At 41.3% G+C, this 22,890-nt stretch overlaps 1 protein-coding gene and 1 non-coding gene across 15 annotated transcripts in view; one reads left to right on the top strand and one right to left on the bottom strand.

The window, feature by feature from the left end:
• The window catches only part of R3HDM2 (R3H domain containing 2), a 223,684-nt gene that overhangs the window by 176,934 nt on the left and 23,860 nt on the right, over positions 1-22,890 (bottom strand). The gene's annotated exons all lie outside the window — the stretch shown is intronic.
• Positions 4,717-4,792, top strand: TRNAP-AGG (transfer RNA proline (anticodon AGG)). Its single transcript has one exon. It is a non-coding gene; the product is annotated as a tRNA-Pro (tRNA).

Here is a 22,890-nt window from a genome sequence, read left to right as displayed (position 1 = left end):
CAACTGCTGACGCCAACCCAAGAAGACTTAGAACCAACACAACCAGTAGTGGGTGGCAGACAGCACCAACGCTAGACTCAGCTAGCTACACAAGCAGCACACCACCCAAAGGAGGAGTCCAGCAGGCACCAAACACTGTAGAGAATAAATACACCCAACAGGACAGACACTGCAGTGTCTAAAACACATGATCAAGGTTGACCCTTAGAGCCAGCTAGCCTGAAAGGATAACTGCACCCATGAAAGGACCAACTGCATTCAATCTACCCTCAAGAAGCATTTCTAGAGAAAGAAAATCAGGTGGCCTGGAGTTCAGTACCACCAAGCCCATCTTACTTATAAAGACACCATAACAAATTGCAAAGTCAGACAGCACTACCTAATATGCAGACAAAGAAATACGAACCAAATGAATCAACAAGAGAAATCCCCAGAAAAAGAACTAAATGAAATGAAAGTAACCAAACTACATGACACAAAGTTTAAAATGATTTTTAGAATGCTAAAGGATCTTAGAGCAACAATGGATGGTGACAATGAGAACTTAAACAAGGAGATAGCAAACATCAAAAAGGACATTGAAATTATAAAAAAAAAAAAGAACCAGTCAGAAATGAAAAACACAGTATCAGAAATGAAGATTGGCCCTGGCCGGTTGGCTCAGTGGTAGAGCGTTGGCCTGGCGTGCGGAAGTCCCGGGTTCGATTCCTGGCCAAGGCACACAGGAGAGGCGCCCATCTGCTTCTCCACCCCTCCCCCTCTCCTTCCTCTCTATGTCTCTCTTCCCCTCCCGCAGCCGAGGCTCCACTGGAGCAAAAGATGGCCCGGGCGCTGGATGGCTCCTTGGCCTCTGCCCCAGGCGACAGAGCGACGCCCCAGATGGGCAGAGCATCGCCCCCTGGTGGGCATGCCGGGTGGATCCTGGTCGGGCGCATGCGGGAGTCTGTCTGACTGCCTCCCCGTTTTCAGCTTCAGAAAAATACAAAAAAAAAAAAAAAAGAAATGAAGATTGCACTCGAAGGAATCAACAGCAGGCTGGACAAAGCAGAGGATCAAATCAGTGATTTAGAGGACAAGATAAACGAAAGCACAGAAGCAGAACAGCAAAAAGAAATGAGGCTCAAAAAGACTGAGGAGGCCCTGGCCGGTTGGCTCAGTGGTAGAGCGTCGGCCTGGCATGCAAGAGTCCCGGGTTCGATTCCCGGCCAGGGCACACAGGAGAGGCGCCTATCTGATTCTCCACCCCCACCCTCTCCTTTCTCTCTGTCTCTCTCTTCCCCTCCCACAGCCAAGGCTCCATTGGAGCAAAGTTGGCCCGGGTGCTGAGGATGGCTCTGTGGCCTCTGCCTCAGGCGCTAGAATGGCTCTGGTTGCAACAGAGCAATGCCCCAGATGGGCAGAGCATCGCCCCCTGGTGGGCATGTCGGGTGGATTCCAGTCGGGTGCATGCGGGAGTCTGTCTGACTGCCTCCCTGTTTCCAACTTCAGAAAAATACAAAAAATAAAAAAATAATAAAAAATAAAAAAGACTGAGGAAATTCTAAGAGACCTCTGTGACAACATGAAGAGAAATAACATCTGCATTATAGGGGTTCCTGAAGCAGAAAAAAATGAACAAGTGATAGAGAACTTGTTTGAAGAAATCATAGCTGAAGATTTTCCTAAACTGATGAAGGAAAAAGTCACACAAGTTCAAGAAGCACAGAGAGTTCCATTAAAGAGGAACCCAAAGAGGCCTACACCAAGACACATCATAATTAAAATGCCAAAGATAAGAGACAAAGAAAGAATACCAAAAGCTGCAAGAGAAAAGCAGTTAATTACCTACTGAGGAGCCCCAATAAGGACAACATCTGACTTCCCAACAGAAACACTTCAGGCCAGAAGGGATTGGCAAGAAATATTCAAAGTGATGCAAAACAAGAACCTAAAACCAAGATTACTCTATCTAGCAAAGCTATCACTTAAAATTGAAGGAAAAAGAGCTTCCCAGACAAAAAGAAAATAGAGCCTGACCAGGCAGTGGCCCAGTGGATAGAGCGTCAGACTGGGATGCGGAAGACCCAGGTTCGAGACCCCGAGGTTGCCAGTTTGAGCACGAGCTCATCTGGCTTGAGCAAAAAAAAAAAAAAGCTCGCCAGCTTGGACCCAAGGTCGCTGGTTCAAGCAAGGGGTTATTCGGTCTGCTGAAGGCCCACGGTCAAGGCACATATGAGAAAGCAATCAATGAACATCTAAGGTGTCGCAATGCGCAACGAAAAAAAAACTAATGATAGATGCTTCTCATCTCTCCATTCCTCTCTGTCTGTCCTGTCTATCCCCCACTCTGACTCTCTCTCTGTCTCTGTAAAAAAATAAAAAATAAAAAAAAAGGAAAAAAGAAAAAAGACTCAAGGAATTTATTATCAAACTAATACTGCAAGAAATGTTAAGAAGCCTGATATAAAAAGAGCAAAGGAAAAAAGAAATAGAAAGAGGAGTGTACATATAAAAAATAAAATGGCAATAAATTAGTACATATCAATAATAACCTTAAATGTAAGTGGATTAAATGCTCCAATCAAAAGACATAGGATACCTGCATGGGTAAGAAAACAGTATCCGTACATATGCTGTCTACAAGAGACCCATTTCAGAACAAAAGATGCACATAGACTGAAAGTGTAGAGATGGAAAAAATGTATTTCTTTTTTTTTTAATTTATTTTTATTTTATTTTATTTATTCATTTTTAGAGAGGAGAGAGAGAGACAGAAAGGGAAAGAGAGAGGAGGGGGGAGGAGCTGGAAGCATCAACTCCCATATGTGCCTTGACCAGGCAAGCCCAGGGTTTCGAACTGGCGACCTCAGCATTTCCAGGTCGACGCTTTATCCACTGCGCCACCACAGGTCAGGCCAAAAAATGTATTTCATGTAAATGGAAATGAAAAAAAAAAAGCTGGGGTAGGAATAATTATATCAGATAAAATAGCCTTTAAAATAAATGCTATAGTAGTAAGGGATAAAGAAGGTCACAACATAATGATAAAGGGAACAATCCAGGAGGATATAACCATTGTAAATATTTATGCACCTACTATAGGAACATCTAAATATATAAAGCTGATTTTGATGGACATAAAGGGTGAGACTAACAGCAATACTATAATAGCAGGGGATTGTAACACATTGTTGACAAGCAATTTTGCACAGAAGTTATTTCATGTTACCGGTTATTTTTTCATAATTGAGTATGAAACAATCTAAATTAACTTCAGTATACTTTATTTATACATAATAAATTTAAATGCAACTTTGTATGTCTGCTACATATTATATTTTATACATATTATATTTTAGTAATTTTTTTGGTGTGGTATACTGTATAGCAATCACCTACATGTAATGGTATGCAACATGTTTTGCAAATATATCTGGTTTCGCTGCGCTTTCCTTTTGAAACACATACTTTACACGTTCTAGTTGAATTGAACACACGAAGAAAGATTTTACAACATCCTTGATATGTAGGTTCAAACTGCAAGCAGTTAGAAGATAGTCCAAGTTTAGATGGCTCGACACTGTGATTGTTTTTGTTTACTGTACCTTCGATTTTGCAGTCTCACGACTGGAGGAGTGGGAAGAAAAGGAGTCTGCATGAGAATATAGAACAGTGTGCTGTTTTTCAAACTTTGACCCTCAGGGCGAAGAGTCACAAATACAATAATCCTAAATTACTCTGAGTTTCAAAAATTGAAATAGCTAACGCAAGTGCAAACACGAGTTAACTCATGAGCCATCAATAACATTTGGGCATGAAAACACGAGTTATCTCGTGAGCCATCAATAATACCCCAGTAACATCAATGGGGAGATCATTTAGACAGACAATTAACAAAGAAACAGTGGCCATAAATGACACAATAGATCAACTGAATTTAAAAGATATCTTCAGAACCTTTCACCCTAAAGCAACAGAATATACATTCTTTTCAAGTGCTCCTGGTACATTTTCTACGATAGACCACATGTTAGGACACAAAACAAGTCCCAATAAATTTAAGAAGACTGAAATCATATCAAGCATCTTCTCTGATCACAATGGCATGAAATTAGAAATCAACTACAATAGAAAAATTGAAAAGCATTCAAACACTTGGAGGCTAAATAACATGTTATTAAATAACAAATGGGTGCCCTGGCCAGTTGGCTCAGTGGTAGAGCGTCGGCCCGGCGTGCAGAAGTCCCGGGTTCGATTCCCGGCCAGGGCACACAGGAGAAGCGCCTATCTGCTTCTCCACCCCCCCTCCTTCCTCTCTGTCTCTCTCTTCCCCTCCCGCAGCGAGGCTCCATTGGAGCAAAGATGGCCCGGGCGCTGGGGATGGCTCCTTGGCCTCTGCCCCAGGCGCTAGAGTGGCTCTGGTTGCGACAGAGCGACGCCCCGGAGGGGCAGTGCATCGCCCCCTGATGGGCAGAGCGTTGCCCCCTGGTGGGCATGCCGGGTGGATCCCGGTCGGGCGCATGCGGGAGTCTGACTTTCTATCCCCGTTTCCAGCTTCAGAAAAATACAAAAAACAAACAAACAAACAAATGGGTTAACAATGAGATCAAGGAAGAAATAAAAAATTTCCTTGAAACAAATGAACATACAACAACCCCAAATCTATGGGACACAGCAAAAGCAGTGCTGGGAGGGAAGTTCACATGATTACAGTCATACTTTAAAAAGCAAGAAAAGGCCCTGGCCGGTTGGCTCAGCGGTAGAGCGTCGGCCTAGGGTGCGGAGGACCCGGGTTCGATTCCTGGCCAGGGCACATAGGAGAAGCACCCATTTGCTTCTCCACCCCTCCGCCGCGCTTTCCTCTCTGTCTCTCTCTTCCCCTCCCGCAGCCGAGGCTCCATTGGAGCAAAGATGGCCCGGGCGCTGGGGATGGCTCTGTGGCCTCTGCCTCAGGCGCTAGAGTGGCTCTGGTCGCAACATGGCGACGCCCAGGATGGGCAGAGCATCGCCCCCTGGTGGGCAGAGCGTCGCCCCCTGGTGGGCAGAGCGTCGCCCCATGGTGGGCGTGCCAGGTGGATCCCGGTCGGGCGCATGCGGGAGTCTGTCTGACTGTCTCTCCCTGTTTCCAGCTTCAGAAAAATGAAAAAAAAATAAAAAATAAAAAATAAAAAAAAAGCAAGAAAAAACTCGCCTGACCAGGTGGTGGCGCAGTGGATAGAGCGTCGGACTGGGATGCGGAGGACCCAGGTTCAAGACCCCGAGGTCGCCAGTTTGCGCGCAGGCTCATCTGGTTTGAGAAAGGTTCACAGCTTGGACCCAAGGCCACTGGCTTGAGCAAGGGGTTACTCGGTCTGCTGAATGCCCATGGTCAAGGCACATATGAGAAAGCAATCAATGAACAACTAAAGTATTGCAAAGAAAACTTGATGATTGATGCTTCTCATCTCTCTCCGTTCCTGTCTGTCTGTCCCTATCTATCCCTCTCTCTGACTCTTTCTCTGTCTTTATAAAAAAAAAAAAAAAAAAAAGCTCAAATAAACAACCTAACCCTACACCTAAAAGAACTAGAAAAAGAACAAGTAAAGCCCAGAGGAAGTGGAAGAAAGGAAATAATAAAGATCAGAGCAGAAATAAATGACATAGAGGCTAAAAAAAAAATACAGATCAATGAAACCAAGAGTTGGTTCTTTGAAAAGGTAAACAAGATTGATGAATCTTTAACCAGACTCATCAAGAAAAAAAAGAGAGAACTCAAAAAAAATTAGAAATGAAAGTGTAGAAATAACAACACTGTAGAAACAAAGAATTATAAGAAAATACTATGAAAATCTATATGCCAGCAAATTGGACAACCTAGGCAAAATGAATTAATTCCTAGAAGCATACAATCTTCCAAAACTCAATCTGGAAGAATCAGAAAATCTAAACAAACCAATTACAACAAATGAAATTGAAGCAGTTATCAAAAAACTCTCAGCAAACAAAAGTTCTGGACCAGATGACTTCATAGGCAAATTTTACCAAACATTCAAAGAAGAACTAACTCCTATCCTTCTCAAGCTATTTCAAAAAATTCAAGAGGAGGAAAGACCTTCAAGTTCATTTTATGAGGCAAGCATTATCCTCATTCCAAACCAGGTAAAGACACTACAAAGAAAGAAAACTATAGGCCAATATCCCTGATGAACACAGATGCTAAAATTCTCAACAAAATATTAGCGAACCAGGTCCAGTAATATATTAAAAAGATCAGATATCATGACCAAGTGGGATTTGTTCTGGGGAGGCAAGGCTGGTACAATATTTGCAAATCAATCAATGTGATTCATCACATAAACAAAATGAAGGACAAAAATTACATGATTATATCAATAGATGAAGAAAATGCATTTGATAAAATCTAGCACTCATTTATGATCAAAACTCTGAGCAAAGTGGGAATACAGGGAACATATCTCAACATAATAAAGGCCATCTATAACTAACCGACAGCCAACATCATACTCAATGGGCAAACAGTAGAACAATCCCCTTAAGATGAGAAAAAAGACAGAGGTGCCCCCTTTCACCACTCTTAGTCAACATAGTTCTAGAAGTCCTAGCCACAGCAATCAGACAAGAAGAACAAATAAAAGAAATCCAAATTGGAAAAGAAGAAAAATTGTTATTATTTGCTGATGACATGATACTATAAATAGAAAACCCTAAAGTCTCTGTCAAAATACTACTAAACCTAATAAATGAATTTGGCAAGGTGGCAGAATATAAAATTAATATTCAGAAATCAGTGGCATTTTTATACACTAAGAATAAACTGTCAGACTGAGAAATTAAGAAAACAATCCCCTTCTCTATTACAACAACAAAAAACAATAAAAAAAAAAAAAGTATCTAGGAATAAATTTAACCAAGGAGGTAAAATACTTGTACTCGAAAAATTATAAGACACTGAAAAAAGGAATTAAGGAAGATACAAATAAGTGGAAGCATGTACCTTGTTCATGGATAGGAAAAATAAACATTATTAAAATGTCTATACTACCCAAAGCAATCTATAGATTCAATGCAATTCCTATTAAAATACTAATGGCATACTTCAAAGACATAGAACAAATATTCCAAAAATTTATATGGAACCAAAACAGAACACGAATAGTCTCAGCAATCTTGAAAATGAAGAATAAAGTGGGAGGTATCACACTTCCTCATATCTAGTTATACTACAAGGGCATTATAATCAAAATAGCTTGGTACTGGCATAATAACAGGCATACAGATCAACAAAACAGGAAAAGAGAACCCAGAAATAAACCCACGCCTTTATGGTCAATTGATATTTGACAAAGGAGGTAAGAGTATACAACGGAGTCAAGACAGTCTCTTTAATAAATGGTGTTGGGAAAATTGGACAGGTACATGCAAAAACAATGAAACTAGACCACCAACTTATACCATTCACAAAAATAAACTCAAAGTGGATAAAAGACTTAAGTGTAAGTCACAAAACCATAAATGTCTTGGAAGAAAACAGGCAGTAAACTCTGATATCTCTTGTAGCAATATTTTTGCCGATATATCTCCACGGGCAAATGAAAAACAGGACAAAATAAACAAATGGAACTATATCAAACTAAAAAGCTTTTGCACAGCAAAAGATACCATTAACAAAATAAAAAGAAAACCACACCATGGGAGAACATATTTGCCAGTACATCTGGTAAGGGGTTAATAACCAAAATTTGTCAAGAACTTCTAAAACTCAACACCAGGAAGGTACACAATTCAATTACAAAATGAGCAAAGAAACTGAATAGATACTTCTCCAAAGACATATGGACGGCAATAGGCATATGAGAAAATGTTCAACATCACTAATCATCAGAGAAATGCAAATTAAAACCACAATGAGATACCACTTCACACCTGTCAGAATGGTGTTCATTAACAAAACAACACAAAGTGCTGGAGAGGAGTGGAGAAAAGGGAACCCTCCTGCACTGCTGTTATGAATGCAGACTTGTGCAGCCACTGTGGAAAACAGTATGGCGTTTCCTTAAAAAATTAAAAATGGAACTTCCTTTTGACCCAGCTATCTCACTTTTAGGAATATATCCTAAGAATACCAAAATACTGATTCAAAAGAAGATATGCACCCCATTATTTATTGTACCATTGTTTACAATAGCCAAGATCTGGAAATAGCCCAAGTGTCCATTGGTGGATGAATAGGTAAAAAAGTATACACAATGGAATACTACGCAGTCATGAAAAAAAAAGAAAATCTTACCTTTTGCAATGGCATGGATGAACATGGAGATTATACTAAGTGAAATAAGCCAGGAAGAGAAAGAAAAATATCATATGATCTCACTTATATGTGGACTCTAATGAACAAGGTGAACTGAGGAATGGAATAGAGGCAGAGGCGGGGTCATGGAGAACAGAGGGACAGCTGTCAGAGGAAAGGGGGAGGATCAGAGAAGGTGAAGGGGTTAGTGAAATTATATATACATAACACATAGAAACAGATAACAGGATAGCAAATTCCAGAGGAAAGTGAGGAGGGAGTTAGGGGGAGAGGGACAAAGGAGGTGTAATGGGGGGTATGTGGTTGGGGGGTAAGGGTGTTATATTGAGTGGGACACTTGAATGGGTGCTGGATTTTATCAAATGCTTTTTCTGCATCTATTGAAATTATCATGTGGTTTTTCTCCTTCCTTTTATGTGATGAATCACATTGATTGATTTGCAAATATTGTACCAGCCTTGCCTCTCCAGAATAAATCCCACTTGATCATAGTGTATGATTTTTTTCATATATTGCTGGATCTGGTTTGCTAATATTTTGTTGAGGATTTTAGCATCTATATCCATCAGGGATATTGGCCTATAATTTTCTTTCCTTGTGCTGTCTTTGCCTGGTTTTGGAATCAGAATTATGCGTATCTCATAAAAGGAGCTTGGAAGTCTTCCTTCCTCTTGAATTTTTTGAAATAGCTTGAGAAGGATAGGAGTTAGTTCTTCTTTGAATATTTGGTAGAATTCACTTGTGAAGCCATCAGGCCCAGGACTTTTCTTTGTTGGGAGTTTTTTGATAACTGTTTCGATCTCATTTGTTGTAATCGGTCTGTTTAGGTTTTCTGATTCTTCTAGATTGATTTTTGGAAGATTGTATGTTTCAAGGAATTTGTCCATTTCATCTAGGTTGTCTAAGTTTTTTGGCATACAGATCTGGAAACAGCCCAAGTGTCCATCAGTGGACGAGTGGATTAAAAAGCTTTGGTACATATATACTATGGAATACTCCTCAGCCATAAGAAATGATGACATCGGATCATTTACAATAACATGGATGGACCTTGATAACATTATACTGAGTGAAAGAAGTAAATCAGAAAAAAACTAAGAACTATATGAATCCATACATAGATGGGACATAAAAATGAGACTCAGAGACATGGACAAGAATGTGATGGTAAGGGGGGAGGGAAGAGAAAGGGGGTGGGGATAGGGAGGGGTACAAAGAAAACCAGATAGAAAGTGACGGAAGACAATTTGACTTTGGGTGAGGGGTATGCAACATAATCAAATGTCAAAATAACCTGGAGATGTTTTCTCTGAACATATGTACCCTGATTTATCAATGTCACCCCATTAAAACTTTAAAAAAAAGCATCAAGCCTGACCAGGTGGTGGCACAGTGGATAGAGCGTTGGACTGGGATGCAGAGGACCCAGGTTCGAGACCCCAAGGTCACCAGCTTGAGCACGGGCTCATCTGGTTTGAGCAAGGCTCACCAGCTTGAGCCCAAGGTCTCTGGCTTGAGCAAAGTCACTCAGTCTGCTATAGCCCCCCCAGCCAAGGCACATTTGAGAAAGCAATCAATGAACAACTAAGGTGCTGCAACAAAAACTTGATGCTTCTTATCTCTCTCCCTTCCTGCTGCCTGTCTGTCTCTGTCCCTCTCTCTGATTCTATCTCTGTCACACACACACACACACACACACACACACACACACACACACACACACACACACACACAAAGAAAGCATCAACCTAGAACACTGTGGTGGCTGGTTCAAAACCCTAGGCTTGGCCTGACCTGTGGTGGCGCAGTGGATAAAGCGTCGACCTGGAAATGCTGAGGTCGCCAGTTCAAAACCCTGGGCTTGCCTGGTCAAGGCACATATGGGAGTTGATACTTCCAGCTCCTCCCCCCTTCTCTCTCTCTCTTTCTCTCCTCTCTCTCTTTCTCATTCTCTCTCTTCTCTAAAAAAAAAAATTAATAAAAAAGTAAAAAAAAAAATTAAAAAAGAGTCAACCAAAGAATGTATAAACAAGTGAAACAACAAATTGATATCTCTCTCTCAAAGTCAATAAATAAAAATTTAAAAAATAGCAACCAAAACCCTAGGCTTTCCTGGTCAAGGTACATATAGGAGTTGATGCTTCCTGCTCCTCCCCCTTCTCTCTCTCTCTTATATTCATATAAATATGAATTTTAAAAAAAAATTTATAAATTAATAAAAGAAATATAAAAAAATTATTAGAAACAATAAATTTAGTATAGTTGCAGGATACAAAATCATTGTACAAAAATGCATTGCTTTCCTGTACACTAAAAATAAAACTTCAGGGAAAAAAAATCCTTTTGCAATTGTAACCAAAAGAATAAAATATCTAGAAATAAACAATAAATGATATAAAGGTCTTATATACTGTACTGAGAACTATAAAGCATTATTAAAAGAGACTGAAAAAGAGATAATGAAATAGAAAGATATTTGATGTTCTTGGATTGGAGGAATCAACACAGTTGAAATGGCCATATTACCCAAAGCAATATACAGCTTTAATGCAATCCCCATCAAAATCCCAATATCATTTTTAAATAGAAACAGAACAAAAAAATAGCCTGACCAGGCGGTGGTGCAATGGGTAGAGCACTGGACTGGGATGTGGAGGACCCAGGTTCAAGACCCCAAGGTCGTCGGCTTGAGCGCAGGCTCATCTGGTTTGAGCAAAGCTCACCAGCTTGGACCCAAGGTTGCTGGCTCCAGCAAGGGGTTACTCGGTCTGCTGAAGGCCCGCGGTCAAGGCACATATGAGAAAGCAATCAATGAACAACTAAAGTGCCACAATAAAAAACTGATGATTAAAAAAAAAAAAAACGAAAAAAACCTGATGATTGATACTTCTCATCTCTCTCCATTCCTGTCTGTCTGTCCCTATCTATCCCTCTCTCTGACTGTCTCTCCCTGTAAAAATAAATAAATAAATAAGAATTTTTTAAAAAAACTTAAAAGAAAAAAAATATCAGATTTGTATGAAACCACAAAAGACCCAGAATAGCCAAAACAATCCTGAAGGGGGTGGGGAGGGGACTGAAGCCAGAGTTATCATATTATCTGACTTCAAATTATACTACAGAGCTACACTAATCAAAACAGCATGATTCCTGGCCTGTGGTGGCGCAGTGGATAGTGTTGACCTGGAATGCTGAGGTTGCTAGTTCAAAACCCTGGCCTTGCCTGGTCAAGGCACATATGACAAGCAATAAACAACTAAAGTAAGGCAGTTATGAGTTGATACGTTTCCCTCCCAGTCCCTCTCTCCTCTCTCTGTAAAAATCAATAAATAAAATCTTAAAAAAACAAACAAACAGCATTGTATTGACAGACAAACAGGCCAATGAAATAGAATTGCGAGCCCAGAAATAAAACCACATGTATATGGGCAAATAATTTTTGACAAAGGAGCCAAAAACACACAATGGACAAAAAATTTCCTTACATGAGATATTTGCAAACAGCTCCAACAAGGGGTTAATATCCAAAATATATAAGAAATCATAAAACTCAACACCAAACAACCCAATTATAAAATGGGCAGAGGCCCTGGCTTGTTGGCTCAGTGACAGAGCATCAGCCTAGCATGTGGATATTCCAGGTTCAGTTCCCAGTCAGGGCATACAGGAGAAGCGCCCATCTGTTTCTCTACTCCTCCCTCTCTCTCTTCCGCTCCTGTATCCATGGCTCAGTGGGAGCAAGTTGGCTCCGGGTGCTGAGGGTGGCTCCATGGCCTCTGCCTCAGGGGATAAGAGCTCGGTTGCTGAGCAATGGAGCAATATCCCAAATAGGCAGAGCATAGCCTTCTAGTGGGCTTGGCGGGTGGATCTTGGTCGGGATGCATGCAGGAGTCTGTCTCTCTGCCTCCCCTCCTCTCACTAAAAAACAAACAAAAAAACTGGCAGAGACTTCTCCCAAGAAGACCAACAGATATATGAAAAGGTAATCAAATTCACTATCTATTAGGGAAATGCAAATCAAAACTACAAGACACCACCTCACACCTGTTAGAATGGCTATTTTCAAAAAGACAAGTATTAACAAGTGTTGGAGTGGTTATAGAGAAAAGGGAACCCTCATTTATTGTTGGTGGCAATGTGGCATAGCCACTATGAAAAAGAGTCTGGCAGAGCCTCAAAAAATTAAGAATAGGCTTACCATATGACCCAGCAATTCCTCTTCTGGGTATCTACCTGAAAAACTCAAAAACACTTATTTGCAAAGATATATGCACCCCTATGTTCATTCCAGCATTACTCATTTGGCCAAGACATGGAGACAACCAACATGTCCTTTGATAGAGGATTAAATAAATATATGGTACATATATACTATGGAATACTATTCAGCTGTAAGAAAAGATGAAATAACTTCCATTTGCAACAACCTGGAGTATATTATGCTAAGTGACGTCAGAAAAAGCTAAGAACTATATGATTTTACTAATATGTGGGATATAAAACTGAAACTCATAGACACAGACAACCGTATGGTGGTTACCACAGGGAATGGAGGTAGGGCATGGTAAAAGGTGAAGGGGGAAAATATATAATGGAAGATGATTTTATTTTGAGTGTTGAGCACACAATGTAATATACAAGTCATGTATCATGAAAATCGTCCTATTACCCAATGTCACCCTAATAAATTTAATTTTAAAAAAAAATAAGAAGAAGCGACATTAATCCAAACTCTTGGCTATCCAGTGTAAATTTTCCTGTATCCTGAAAAGCATTTCCAGGTAGTGGTTATAAGCACAGACTTCAGCATGATGATGGACAAAAAACCTAACCTGTTATAGTCTGAATGCATCCTCCCAAAATTTACAGGTTTAATCTTAACCCCCAGTAATATTAGGAGGCAGGGCCTATGGGAGGTGATTAGGTCATGAAGGCAGAATCTCCATTAATGGGTTTAGTGTCTTACCAAAAAAGGTTCCAGAGCCTGACCTGTGGTGGCGCAGTGGATAAAGCATCGACCTGGAACGCCGAGGTTGCCGGCTCGAAACCCTGGGCTTGCCTGGTCAAGACACATATGGGAGTTGATGCTTCCTGCTCCTCCTCCCTTCTCTCTCTGTCTCTCTCTCTCTTCCTCTTTCTCTGTCTCTCCTCTCTAAAAAAAAAAATGAATAAAACAAAAAAGGTTCCAGAGAGACTCCTATCCCTTTCCACCTGTGAGGATACAATTAGAAAACACTTATGAACCAGGAAGAGGGCCCTCACCAGAATATGACAATGCCAGGTCCTTGATCTTGAAATTCCCAGCCCTAACTATGAGAAATAAATTTGTCATTGATAAGCCACACAGTCTGTGGTGTTTTATAAGAGCAGCTGAACAGACTAAGACACTCCTTAAGCTTCAACTGTAAAATAGGGATAATACAGTACTACTCCATGGGAATTATCAGTCTGAGAATTAAATGATCTGATATGTGCCATTATTATGTTTTCATGGTATCCTATTCTTTGTATACTTAACTACCTTGTAAGTATGGGAAAACAACTGCTTTTTAGCCTGTGTCTTGGCAACTAGCTTAGGCTACAATAACTTTATTGAAACTTTGTGAATTACCAAAAATATTAAATTTAAAAGAAAAAGAATCAAAATGCATTCCATCTAAGGACCAAAAATAAATAAATGAATAAATAAGTCCACCATTAGCACAAATAACAGTGCCAACATACTCTGAAGTATTTGTCAGTTGGTCAAAGCACGAGCTTCTCACAGCTCACATTTGCTCCTTCCTCAAAACACTATTGGGTTACATGTCAGGAAAAGGCACAAGCTCAGGCTGCCTTGATCCCAAAGATATCAATCCAAATCCAATGCCATCAGGCTATATGTGCCTCTTGAATTCTGGTATTTCCTGGGGCCTCATCTCAGCTCCCTCATTGCTCTACTAGTTTGCCCTGGGTGATCCCATACCTATCATGAATTGAACTCTCTTCATAGGCAGTACACACTAAAACCTAACTACCCCTTCCTGTCTCAAGAGCTCTAGTTTCATTTAGACAACTAGCTGCTATACATTTCCAAAAGTGAACTCACTATCAACACTTCTCTAACCCCAAGCCTGCCCCCATGTTTTTTAGTGGTAAATATATACTGCTCACAAAAATTAGGGGATATTTCAAAAATGAATATGAAGCTATAAAATACCCCCTAATTTTAGTGAGATGTACATTATTTACAGCCATACAACATAATGGTTCAATATATGTGTATACTGCAAAATGATCACAGTAAGTCTAGTTATAACACCTATCACCAAAAATATTTACAATTTTTTCGTGATGAGGACTTTTAAGATCCACTGTAGCAACATTCAAATTATACAATATTATTAACTACAGTCAGCACAGTATGCATTATATCACCAAGGAATTATTTTTACATAACAAAGTTTGTACCAACCATTCCATCCACTCCTCACCATCCACATACACTCCCTGCACCTCTGGCAACTACCAATCTGGTCGCTATCTATGAGTTCATTTTTTTCTTTCTTTCTTTTTTTTTTTTTAGATTTCACATAAATAAGATGATACAGTATTTGTCTTTCTCTTACTCCCCTTAGTATAATGTCCTGAAGGTTCATCCTCCATCCATGCTGTCACAATGACAGGACTTCCTTTTTTTTTTTTTAAGTGAAAGGAGGGCAGATAAAGAGATAGACTCCCACATGCACCCTGACCAGGATCCACCTGGCAACCCCTGCCTGGGGCTGATACTTGAATCAACTGAACTATCCTCAGTGCCCTCGCCAATGCTCAAACCAATTGAGCCACTTACTGCAGGAGTGGAAGAGAGAAAAGCAGATGGTCACTTCTCAGGTATGCCCTGACCAAGGGTAGAACCCAGGACATCCACATGCTGGGCCAATGCTCCATCCATTGAGCAGATTTCCTTCTATTTTTATAGCTGCATAATATTCCACTGTGTGTGTGCATGCATGCATGCAATTTTCTTTATCCATTCATTTGTTGCTGAACACTTACATTGTTTCCTTGTCTTGACAATTGTGAATAATGCTGCAAAAAACAGGAAGGAGCAGGTACTTCTTCAACATGGTGACTTCATTACCTTCTAATACATAACCAGAAGTGGACTTGCTGGGTCATATGGTAGCTTGATTTTTAATTTCTTGAAGAACCTCCATACTGCTCTCCATAATAGTTACACAAATTTACATTTTCATCGATAGTGCACCAGGATTCCCCTTCTCTACACCATCACCAACACTTATCTTTTTTATAGCTGTTCCAACAGGTGGGAGGTGATATCTTATTGTGGTTTTGAGCACCTTTACATGTATCTATCTGTTGGCAATGTGTATGTTTGTCTTCTTTGGAAAAATGTCTATTCAGTTCCTCTGTCCACCTTATTTTTAAGTGAGAAGAGGGGAGATAGTGAGACAGACTCCTACATGCGCCCCAACCAGGATCCACCCAGCAACCCCCATCTAGGGCCAATGCTCAAATCAACTGAGCTATTTTTAGCAACTGAGGCTGACGCAGTCCAACCAACCAAGCTTCCCTCAGCACCTGGGCCAACACTTGAACCAATCAAGTCACTGGCTGATGGAGGGGGAAAAGGAGAGCAAGGGGAAAAGGAAGGGGAAGAGAGAAGCAGATAGTCACTTCTCTTGTGTGCCCTGACCAGGAAGCGAACCTGGGACATCCATATACTGGGCCAACGCTCTATCCAATGAACCAACCAGCTAGGGTCCCAGGACCATTTATTGAAGAAACTATCCTTTCCACATTGTATAGTCTTGGCTCCTCTGTTGTAAATTGATGATATAGCATAGGTTTCTTTCTGAGCTCTCTATTCTGTTCCATTAATCTATGTGCCTGTTTTTTGTTGTTGTTGTTGTTGTTTTTAAAGTTTTTTTTTTTCATTTTTCCGAAGCTGGAAACGGGGAGGCAGTCAGACAGACTCCCGCATGCACCCGACCGGGATCCACCAGGCATGCCCACCAGGGGGCGATGCTCTGCCCCTCTGGGGCGTCGCTCTGTTGCATCCAGAGCCATTCTAGCGCCTGAGGCAGAGGCCACAGAGCCATCCTCAGCGCCCGGGCCATCTTTGCTCCAATGGAGCCTCGGCTGTGGGAGGGGAAGAGAGAGACAGAGAGGAAGGAGAGGGGGAGGGGTGGAGAAGCAGACGGGCGCTTCTCCTGTGTGCCCTGGCCGGGAATCGAACCCGGGACTCCTGCACGCCAGGCCGACGCTCTACTGCTGAGCCAACCAGCCAGGGCCAATCTATGTGCCTATTTTTATGCTAATACCATACTGTTTTGATGACCACAGCTTTGTAATATAGGTTGAAATCAGGAAGTGTGATGCCTCCAGAGTTGTTGTTCTTTCTCAAGACTGCTTTGGCATGGTCTTTTGTAGTTTCACACAAATTTTAGGATTGTTTATTCTATCTCTGTGAAACATACCACTGGAACTTTTTTTCCTTCTTTCCCAAGAGAGACATGAGATCAGACTTCCGCATACACCTGGACTGGGATCCAACCAGCAACCCCCATCTGGGGTCAATGTTCTGCCCATCTGGAGCCATGCTCACAACCAAGCTATTTTTAGCACATGAGATGGAGGCTCTACAGAGCCATCCTCAGCACCCGAGGCCAATGCACTTGAACCAATTGAGCCATGGCTACAGGAGGAGATAAAGGGGGGAGCGGAGGGGTGGAGAAGCAGATGGTCACTTCTTTGTGTGCTCTGACCAGAAATTGAACCTGGGACATCGACATGCTGGGCTGATGCTCTACCACTGAACCAACTGACCAGGGCCACCATGGGAACTCTGATAGAGATTGCACTGAATCTGTAGATTGGTTTGGGTACTGTGGACATTTTAACAATATTAATTCTCCCAATCCATGAGCATGCATTATCTTTCATTTATTTGAGTCTTCAATTTTTGTGTGTGTGTGTGTGTGTGTGTGTGTGTGTGTCTGTGTGACAGAGACAGAGAGAGGGACAGATAGAGACAGACAGACTGGGAGAGAGATGAGAGGCATCAATTCTTCATTGTAGGCAACTTAGTTTCTCAATGATTGTTTTTTTATATGTGCCTTGACCAGAGGGCTACAGCAGACTCAGTGACCCTTTGCTCAAGCCAGCAACCTTGGGCTCAAGCTGGCAACCTCAGGGTTTCGAACCTGGGTTCCTCTGCATCCCAGCCTGACACTCTATCCACTGCACCACCGCCTGGTCAGACAGCCTTCAGTTTTCTCCATCAGTCTTATACAGTGTGTCCGTAAAGTCATGGTGCACTTTTGACCGGTCACAGGAGAGCAACAAAAGACGATAGAAATGTGAAATCTGCACCAAATAAAAAGAAAAACCCTCCCAGTTTCTGTAGGATGATGTGGCAGCATGTGCGCATGCACAGATGATGATGTGACATCGTGTATATAGCGGAGCAGCCCACGGCCATGCCAGTCGAGATGTGGACGGTACAGAGGAAAGTTCAGTGTGTTCTGTGGCTCACTAAATTCGAATCCGTGACCAAAGTGCAACGTGAATATCAGCGGGTTTATAACGAAGCGCCATCACATAAGAATAACATTACTCAGTGGGATAAGCAGTTGAAGGAAACCGGCAGTTTGGTGGAGAAACCCCGTCTGGTAGGCCATCAGTCAGGGACGAGTCTGTAGAGGCTATACGGGATAGCTACCTAAGGAGCCCTAAAAAAGCTGTGCGTGAGCCCACATCAACTGCACTGAATAGGTATGAAACTGGAAGAGTTTCCCTTTTATTTGGTGCAGATTTCACATTTCTATCGTCTTTTGTTGCTTTCCTGGGACCGGTCAAAAGTGCACCATGACTTTACGGACACACTGTAGTTTTCAGTATACGGGTCTTTCACCCCCTTAAATTTATTCCTAGGGATTTTACTACTTTTGATGTAACTGTAAATGGGATTGTCCTCTTAATTTCTCTTTTTGATAGTTCATTATTAGTGTATAGAAACAACTGATTTTGTATATTGATTTTATATCTGCAACTTTACTGAATTCATTCATTAGTTCTAACAGTTTTTTAGTGGAGTGCTTAGGGTCTTCTATGTATATCAAGTTATCTGCAAATAATGATTTTCCTTCTCCTTTCCAATGTGGATACCTTTTATTTTTTTCTTGCCTAATTGCTCTAACTAGAACTTTCAGTACTATGTTGAATAAAAATGGCATGAAAAAGCTTTCAGCTTTTCACCATTGAGTATGTTAGCTTGTGGCCTTTTTTATGTTGAGGTGCATTCCCTCAATCCCCACTTTGTTGAGAGTGTTGATCATAAACGGACATGGAATTTTGACAAATACTTCACATTTACTGAGATGGTCTTTACGGTTCATTTTGTCAACATGGTGTATCACATTATTAACTTGCAAATGTTCCACCATCCTTGCATCCCCAAAATAAATCCCACTTGATTATGGTATATGATCCTTTTACTGTATTATTGAATTCAGTTTGCTAATATTTTGTTGAGGATTTCTACATCTATGTTCACCAGGGATACTGGCCTGTTATTTTCTTACAGTGCTTGTTAATTTTGGTATCAGGGTTATGCTTACCCAATAAAATGAGTTTGAAAATACTCCTTTCTCTTCTATTTTTTGGAAGAGTTCAAGAAAAACTGGTATTAATTCTTCTTCAAACATTTGGTAAAATTCACCAGTGAAGCCATCAGATCCTGAACTTCTCTATGCTAGGATGTTTTTTATTACTGTCTTACTCTTTGTTAGTAATTGGTCTGTTCAGATTTTCTATTTCTTCATTCTTCAGTTTTGGTAGGTTATATGCTTTCAGGAAATTACCCATTTTCTTCTAGGTTGTCCAATTTGTTGGTGTTTAGTTATTCATATAGTTTCTTATGACTTTTTGTTTTTCTGTGGTAGCAATTGTAACATGTCTTATTACTGATTTTATTTGAATTATTTTTATTTCCTAGTGAATCTAGCTAAAGGCTTGTCTATTTTGTTTACCTTTTTGAAAAAACAGATCTTAGTCTGACCAGTGGTGGTGCAGCAGATAGATAGAGCATTGACCTGAAATGCAGAGGTCCCAGGTTCGAAACCCTGAGGTTGCCAGCTTGAGAATGGGCTACCAGCTTGAGCACAGGTTCATCAACATGATCCCAAGGTTGCTGGCTTGAGCAAGGCGTTACTGGTTCAGCTTGAGTCTCCCAACCCGTTAAGGCACATATGAGAAGCAATCAATAAACAACTCAGTGACACAACTACAAATTGAAGTTTCTTATCTCTCTCCCTCCCCCAAAAAATAAGTTCTTAGTTTCATTGATTTTTTTATTTTATTTTTTTTAGCAAGAGAAACAGAGACAGAGGGAGTGATATGGACAGACAGACAGGAAGGGAGAGAGATAAGCATTAATTCTTCATTGCGGCATCTTAGTTGTTCATTGACTGCTTTCTCATATGCGCCTTGACTTGGGGGCTCCAGCTGAGCCAGTGACCCCTTACTTAAGCCAGTGACTTTGGGGTTCAAACCAGTGACTTCTGGGTTCAAGCCAGCAACATGGCGTCATGTCTATGATCTCATGCTCAAGCTGGTTACCTCAGGGTTTCAAACCTGGGTCCTCTGCATCCCAAGTCAACACTCTATCCACTGCACCACCACCTGGTCAGGCATTGATCTTTTTTGTTTGTTTGTTTCTATTTCATTTATTTCTGCTATTTGTTACTTTCATCCTTCAACTAACTTTCTTAGTGTGTTCATCTTTTTGTTAGTTCCTTGAGGTGTAAAGCTAGGTTATTTGAGATCTTTTCTTGTTTATTAATGTGGATTAAAACTGCTTTTGCTGTATCCAACAGATTTTGTATTTGTATGTTAGTTTCATTTTCATTTGTCTTTTTAATTTTTTAAAATTTTTTCCATTGATGAGAGAGAGAGAGAAAGGGAGAGAGATAGAAGCATTAACTCATGGCTCCACTTAGTTGTGCATTCACTGGTTGCTTCCTGCATGTGTCTCCCCTGAACAGGAATGGAACCTGCAACCTTGACATGCCAGGACAATATTCTATCCACTTGAGAAACCTGGCCAGGGAATTTTTTTTCTTTTAATTTCTTCTTTGACCCATTGCATGTCCAGTAGTGTATATTTAATCTACACAGATTAGTAAATTTTCCAGTTTTCTTCTTATAATTGATTTCTAGTTTCATATCATTGTGGTCAAAATATATTCTTGATATGATTTAAATCATAAGTTTATTAAGACTTGTTTTGTAGCCTAACATAATCTGTCCTGGAGAATATTCCATATGCACTTGAGAAGAATGTGCATTCTGTTGCTTTTGGATGGAATGTCCTGTATATGTCTGTTAAGTTCACCTGGTCTAATGTGTCTCTTAAGGCCAATGTTTCCTTATTCATGTTCAATTTCAATAATTTATTCATTGATGACAGTAGGGTATTAAAGCCCCTCTTATTATTGTATTGTTACTTATCCCTTTAGGCCAGGGGTTCCCAAAGTACGGCCTGCGGGCCACATGCGGCCCCCTGAAGCCATTTATCCAGCCCCCACCACACTTCCAGAAGGGGCACCTCTTTCATTGGTGGTCAGTGAGAGGCATCCGCATCCTGTGCTCCTGGAGTACTGTATATGGTGGCGCCGCAAAGCAAGGCGTAGCTCACATACAGTACTACTTCCGGTGACGCGGGACGCATGTGTCACAGCTTCAGAAGCGCATCATATCACTTGTTATAGCTAGCAGTGACAAATATGGAACCGGACATTGACCATCTCATTAGCCAAAAGCAGGCCCATAGTTCCCATTGAAATACTGGTCAGTTTGTTGATTTAAATTTACTTGTTCTTTATTTTAAATATTGTATTTGTTCCCGTTTTGTATTTTACTTTAAAATACGATATGTGCAGTGTGCATAGGGATTAGTTCATAGTTTATTTTATAGTCCGGCCCTCCAATGGTCTGAGGGACAGCGAACTGGCCCTCTGTGTAAAAAGTTTGAGGACCCCTGTTTTAGGCCTTTTAATACTTGCTTTGCATATGCATGTGCTCTTAAAGCCTGCCCCATTCTCATCTTCCTCCCCCCCTTTTTTTGACAGAGACAGGGCGAGAGATAGAGAGAGGGACAGAGAGGGATAGGCAGATAGATAGGAAGAGAAAGAGATGAGAAACAGCAAACTTCGTTGCAGCTCCTTAGTTGTTCATGCTTTCTCATATGTGCCTTCACGGGGGGAGGGGGGGACTACAGTAGAGCAAGTGACCCCTTGCTCAAGCCAGTGACCTTGGGCTTCAAGCCAGAGACCTTTGGGCTCAAGCCAGTGACCCCATGCTCAAGCCAGATGAGCCTGTGCAGACATCAACCTCGGGGTTTCGAACCTCGGTCCTGTGCATCTCATTCCGATGCTCTACCCACTGCGCCATCACCTAGTCAGGCTTCCTTCTCTTTTCTTATCTCAGTTAGAAATACATCCAGCCACCCAGGACAGAAACAGAGTCATCTATTCACAATTCTTTCCCTTTCCTTCCACATTTAACCAATCTCCAAACTCTCCTGGATCATCTGACCTTCTCAGCTTCTGTCACCTCTTCTCTACTCCCATCATTTCTAGGCAGAGAAATGTTACTGTGGCAAGACCTTCAGGGCTCCTTTTTGCCTCCAGCAGAGCAACTAGCTACATATGTTCTCAATGATGACTGCTCAGTCAGCCTCTATCCCTGAACAACTAAAAGTCCCTAACCTATTCTTGATTGACATGTAGTTTGAGAAATAAACTGTTTTTCAAGCTACTGAGATTTGGGTTTGTTTCTTACCCAACATATCCTGGTCTATCTTGATTTCAACATCTTCTGTAAGACTACTACAACAACCAACCTCCTAACCAGTGTCTCTCACTCTACTCTAAATCCACTATAAGTATTTCTTCAAATTGCTACTTGAGTTACCTTTGTAAAATAATCATTCCATAATTCTAATTAAAATCCTCAGACGTTCCTTTGTCTTAAAATAGTCCATATTCTTTAATATAATTCTTAAAGCCTAACATAAAATCAGGCTCTAGGCCCTGGCCGGTTGGCTCAGTGGTAGAGTGTCGGCCTGGCGTGCGGGGGACCCGGGTTCGATTCCCAGCCAGGGCACACAGGAGAAGTGCCCATTTGCTTCTCCACCCCCACCCCCTCCTTCCTTTCTGTCTCTCTCTTCCCCTCCCGCAGCCGAGGCTCCATTGGAGCAAAGATGGCCCGGGCGCTGGGGATGGCTCCTTGGCCTCTGCCCCAGGTGCTAGAGTGGCTCTGGTCGTGGCAGAGCGACCCCCCGGAGGGGCAGAGCATCGCCCCCTGGTGGGCAGAGCGTCGCCCCTGGTGGGCGTGCTGGGTGGATCCCGGTCGGGCGCATGTGGGAGTCTGTCTGACTGTCTCTCCTCGTTTCCAGCTTCAGAAAAATTAAAAAAAAAATCAGGCTTTACATCTTTCTAGCCATTCAAAATACTGCCACTTCTCCGAACATACCATATTCTTTTTTTTTAAGATTTTTAAAATTGATTTTGAAAGAAAGAGGAATGGAAGAGAAA

The sequence above is a fragment of the Saccopteryx leptura genome, chromosome 2, assembly GCF_036850995.1.
Source record: "Saccopteryx leptura isolate mSacLep1 chromosome 2, mSacLep1_pri_phased_curated, whole genome shotgun sequence".
Taxonomy (NCBI): Eukaryota; Metazoa; Chordata; class Mammalia; order Chiroptera; family Emballonuridae; genus Saccopteryx; species Saccopteryx leptura.
This window is presented reverse-complemented; position numbering and strand designations above follow the sequence as displayed.